The sequence below is a fragment of the Equus caballus genome, chromosome 7, assembly GCF_041296265.1.
Source record: "Equus caballus isolate H_3958 breed thoroughbred chromosome 7, TB-T2T, whole genome shotgun sequence".
In the NCBI taxonomy this organism is placed as follows: domain Eukaryota; kingdom Metazoa; phylum Chordata; class Mammalia; order Perissodactyla; family Equidae; genus Equus; species Equus caballus.
Window position 1 is genome coordinate 70,283,367 of NC_091690.1, and position 5,435 is coordinate 70,288,801.

The window sequence follows — 5,435 nt, forward strand, 5'->3', positions numbered from 1 at the left end:
AAAGGCAGAGGTAATAAAGGAACACACGCTTACGGAGAGCCCAGGGAATGTATGTGTTGAGAAATGATTGTGGGAAGGAAATGGTCCAAATAATGCTTGGGTGAGTATGTGCACATGCACACGCACACACGCACACGCACACACGCACACTCACATCCTGAGCTGAGATGTGGAAAGCAGTCAGTGGTGATAACAGTTATCTCAGCAGACTCTAATGAGATTGGAGACTCCTTAAGAGCGAGGATTGAGGTTACTGAGCTCTGAATCCCCAGCACTGTTGAGTGAATTACTGAATGACACATTGAACCTGAGAAGACAGTGATATAGGTGTGTGACGATGTCTTCCCACAGTCACCAACCCCCCTACAGGCCTCTCGCAGTGCCCTGCCCTCCCATTCTTCCTGTCTGGAATGCATTTACTCCATCCCTTCTTCCACCCCCTTGCCTTTCAAAGCCTGTCAAAATTCTCATTCTTTATAGTCCATCTCAAATGTCTTTTGAAAATAATTCTCCAAGCACAGATGGGAGCAGGGCATGTTCTGGGAAGTCAGAGAGATCTGGGTTTGAATCCCAATTCCGCCTCTTTCAAACACGTTACCTCACTTCTTTGTGCCTCAGTTTCCTCCAGATGGGTTTTGGGGAAGATTTAATGTGATAACGTATCTCAATGACTGGCACAGGATAGATTATCAGTGAGTAACTGTTAGTTCTCTCGCCTGGTTCACCTTCCTCTGTGAAACCCAGCTCAGTGCTTAAAAAATGTTAGCTCCCTTTGCCTGTACATTCTTTAACACTTCCCTTGGACTTCTTTCCCCCAACCCGGCACTCCCTTATCAGGAATAAATTGCTCCCTCCTCTGTTCCATAGTGCTTTGTATATGCCTCTTTTCTAGGGCTTATTATAGGCTGACATGCTATAACTTATTGTGTTTCCCTCTAGCTGAAAACACCTCAAGGGCAGTATCTCCAGCTGCTAGCCTAGGGACTAGTGGAGAACAGACATTCCATCAATGGTCGTCTAATTGAAACAACATTCAATCCAGCTTTCCAAGAGGCAAAGTGAACGTGAAACACGTCTTCTCCCAACAAGTGCCGAATGGTCTAAGTAGCAAGGAGGAAATTCCCCTGCAATTAAGCGGTTCAGAGTTGATTGCTGTCTGTCCAGCCCAAGTGAGCAGAGCCTCCCCTTCCAGATGTCTGTTTCTTCCACTTCCAAACCAGCGCAGCCAGAGGAGCATTCCCACAGGGTAACCCAATATATCTTTTTTGGCTGGTCTGATTAGAGTGTGAAATACTTTCTTTGGAGAAAATGCACAAGAGTGAGGTTTTTCTCTGTTTTTGCAAGGGACAGAAAGTAGGGGGGGAGAGAGGAAAATTGAAGCCAGAGGAAAATCTATTGTACCCCAGGAGATGAAGAATCCATGTAGCCAACACAACAGATATCGTCCTGGGTCAAAACTTCAGAGCCTGAGCCATAAAGGACTCCATACCTTCGCATTTATCCCAGGAAAAGAATTAAACAGAAACAAAAACAAAAACAAACTTCCCCAGAAGCTATTCTTTGCAATGATATCTGTACCAATGAAGAACTGGAAACAACCTAAAAATTCAACCCAATTTGACACAATACTTACTGAACTACTAAATGCAAAGGCACTAGAGTTAAGGAGATATTGGTGAAGTTAGACTTCTAACCTTAGTCTGTTCTTCTATCCACTCAATTATTTTCAGCCTTGGGAAAAGCATAGTATTTTAGTCAATGTTCAAATAAGGAAGCAGAACTACTATGAGTTGTGGGATAAGGGACTTATTCATTATAGGAATTAGAACTTACCCAATTGTGGGAAGAGCTGTGGAAGTGCCCTCTGAAAATGGAGGGATGAGGATCAAGGGATCATCAATCAGTCAATCCCAGAAAACACTAAGCACATCCAGCTGTGGAGAGGCAGCTGATGGAGAAGTCTACGGAAGGAGTCTGTGGGTCCACAGCCAAGTGTCTGGTGGTGGGCTTGGAGCAGGTATTAGCCAGCAGAGTCAGCAGTCAGGAAGAGCTGCATGTAGAGTGGAGGAGAGTGAAGACAAGCTAGAATCTGCTGGCATCTCCGTGCCTGTTGTTGCTGTAACCATCTCCTATGAGCTGCAGAGAGTAATGGCTGCTGATTCACTTTGGCTTCCCAAATCCCAAGCCACTATCTTTATTGACCAACTTTAACCTAGAACCATACAGTTGTAGCTTAACTAAGCTGACACACACAAAATTTCCTCCATCACCACATATTCACATCCATCTTCTTCCAATTTTCTACAATGGAAAAAGAGTAGGCTTTTAAGTTGAACAGGCCTGAGTCCTAATCCTGGTTCTGCTCCTGCCTAGCTGTATGACCTCAGGTAAATTACCATTTCTGGGCATTAACGGATCAGGAGCCCTTCCTCTGTGCTACCATAGCCCCCTGTGCTTCTCTCTGTTGTCACATTTATTTCATTTTCTTATCATTATTTATTTATGTGTCCATTTCCTCCACCACACCACAAGCTCAAGCATAGGGATCGTATCTGATTCTGCTCTATGTTTAGAGTACCTAATGGTGCCTAGCACAGAATAGATGCTCAATAGATGTTTACTGAGAAGGAATCCTTGAAATGGAGAAGAGAATCTTGTCAGACTATCAAGCTGAGAGTGGAGCCCAGTAGTAAGAAGTTAAGGCAGTGAGATCCATCTCTGTCCCTGTCACATCTCAGCACCCTGTAAAAACAGGCTCCAGATGCCCTTACCTCATCCATAGCTTCTATCATAAACCGTTCCACTTGCCAGCCTGTTTTAATCCTCCCCTTTCCTGACTCCTGAGCTTGTCTTCTGTTTGTCACCTGCTATCACCTCTTGGACCTAGTACTCGAAGTGTTCAGGCGGCTGGCTCTCTAGCTTGTCTGAATTTTTATTTTCCCCTCTGATTAAACTATTTTTACTTTCTTGGCACATTTCTGACTCTCCTACCGTAGGTTCCCAGGGCACAAACTATGAAAGTCTCTACCCTCAGGGAGTTCTCGGGCTGACAAACGACAGACAAGGAAACCAGCAATTCCAGGACAGCGTGGTAAGAGGCCTGGTTGAAGTATATTCAGGGTGCTATGGAAGCATAGAAAGAATGAAGAGCACCTAATCTTACAAAGAGAAGGGTAGCTGTTGGAAGGAAATATAGTTTGATCTGAGTCTTTCGAGATTCCCAGGCGGAGAAAAGGAGGATGTGCATTGCAGACAGAGACCAGCAATGCAGAGGTGAGAAGATAAGAGAGATCAGGGCCTGGGGGCTGCAGGTGGGTTGATGTGGTGGAAAGAGCATGGAGGCACAGTTGGAAAGTGGAGGGAAATGAGCCAACATTTTAAAATTGGGAGATTTCACATAAAATTCTGGATCTCTAGCTTCTTTTGAAAAATCAGAAGATCTGGCCTCACCAGGCTCTCATTCCTACCTGAGCTGAGTGTTGTTTGTTCTTCTTAGATGCCATACATGTTTGGTAACTAACTAGTCTCCACCACGCCTTTTGTCATCACACTTGCACCCTCGTCTCTCTTTAAGGGGAGAAATATTTCTCAGTACCTATGTCTCTGTGAAAAGTGGAGAAGTGGAGGTTAGACCACAAGAGCCACGCATTCCAAAAAATGGGGAATGACATGTTTCTTTGTGGAAGTGAAGAAACAAGTGTATCTCCTAAACCCAGTCCCTTTCACTGGTCTATGTTACCTGCAGGGCTTGCTGTATAGAGTGATGACTTCATGGGGCCACCTCACTTTTCATAAAACCTCGCAATGTTCACAGACCATCAAGAAGGGATGTGCCAGGAGTGCTAGCCTCAAAGAAGGTGTAGGAGACATGTACAGGTCTGGAAGCCAACACTGACTCTCAGAGCCTCCAATAGGTGATGAATCAAGTAGAAAGAAATCAAGAGGATTCAGAAAAGGGCTTGTCCATGGCCCAAAGGCAGCTCATGGCAGGAGTTCTCTGCAGCCAGTGACAGCAGGGGGATATTGCTATGCAACCCTCACTCCCAGATCCAGAGCTGAAAGACGGAGCTGTTCCCAGTAATCAAGCAGAACTGGCCCAGCTTCTCAGTAAGAGGGTTACTGGATCCTTCAGAAACCCCCCTGGTCCTCACATCCTGGGACTGCACTGCACTTCCAAGTGTCTAAGGCGTCCAGCCCTCCCAGAGCCTGGAACTCCTGCTCTGAGCTCCTCACAGCTGGCTGAGAAGAAGCCGCTTGGGCTCCTTTGGGGCCTCCTGTCTTCAGTGATGATTCTCTGCAGCTCAGCTCTGGCAGTCTTACCTCCTTTCCCTGTGTAACTGATCCCAGTCCTCTGGCTCTGTCAGCACCTCTGCTGCGTACATCATGACATGTGTGAGCCTCGAGCCGGCGGGGACCCCTCAGAGTGAGGTGTGAGTTTCCTCCCAGGCCATTGAAGCTGCTTTTCCACGGTATGCCAGACATTTGGGCTCTCTTAGTTGGAAAGCAGTGCCTTTACTAGGTCATCAGGGAGAAGGGATCCCCTAAGTCTTCAAATTGATGTCCCTGCTCCCCATCTTTTCTCACATCAATTCTGCTTGTATCTGCTGAATTAATGTACAATAAAGCATAATGCTGAGTATGTTATGTTTCTGATCAAAAGCCTTCATTTGCTCTTCATTTCCTCCCAAAATTATTTCTTACCAAATTCAAATTCAAATTCATCTGCCCTGGCATGTTGGACCTTTCCCAGGATGACCCCAAATGCTTTTTCTAGGCTTATCTCCCAGTATGAACACCAAATACTCCAGCCAGAATAACACTTGCCATTCTCTGCAGCCATGGAGTTTTCTTGCCATGGTTCTTCCCTTCCTACCTCCCCGCCCATTTCGACCTGTCCAAAGCCCACCTGTTCTACAAATCTCATCTCAAGGCCACCTTCAATGTCCCTAATGGCTCTACTCACACTCTACTACTTGCTTGAGGTTCCTGCCACACATTGTGTTTTCCTTGTTAAAGCCAAGGCATAGTTTCCTTATTTTAATTATGTGGCCCCATGCCCCAGCTTTCTCACTAGACTGAGCTTAGCCATGTCCTGGACAGGGCCTAGTAAATGCAAGATGCTCAGAAATATTTATTTGAATTGATTGTGTTCCTCCTTCCTGCCATGTTTTTTGGTAGATTTGACAAAAAGCCTTTCTGGTACCTCTCATGTAATCCTAGACTCTTTAGGAAATGAGTGGATCTGAGCTGTCATTTGTCCAATCCTGCATTTGATGATAGGAATCTCTTCCTGACATCCCTATCAGGGATGCCAAGTAATTTATCACTGGGGCAGTTGGAAAAGTGGTTGGGCTCATCCAAGTGGGACTAAATACCTGGGGCAAGTGAGGAATTTCATGTAAAGAAGCACCAAAGAGAGCACTGGTGTCTCATTG

At 45.6% G+C, this 5,435-nt stretch overlaps 1 long non-coding RNA gene across 1 annotated transcript; it reads left to right on the forward strand.

Annotated features, from left to right (window-relative positions):
* Positions 1-1,140: 1,140 nt before the first annotated feature.
* On the forward strand, positions 1,141-3,863 carry LOC138925178 (uncharacterized). Its single transcript, XR_011441045.1, has 3 exons — positions 1,141-1,246; positions 2,997-3,091; positions 3,746-3,863. It is a non-coding gene; the product is annotated as an uncharacterized lncRNA (long non-coding RNA).
* Positions 3,864-5,435: the final 1,572 nt, after the last annotated feature.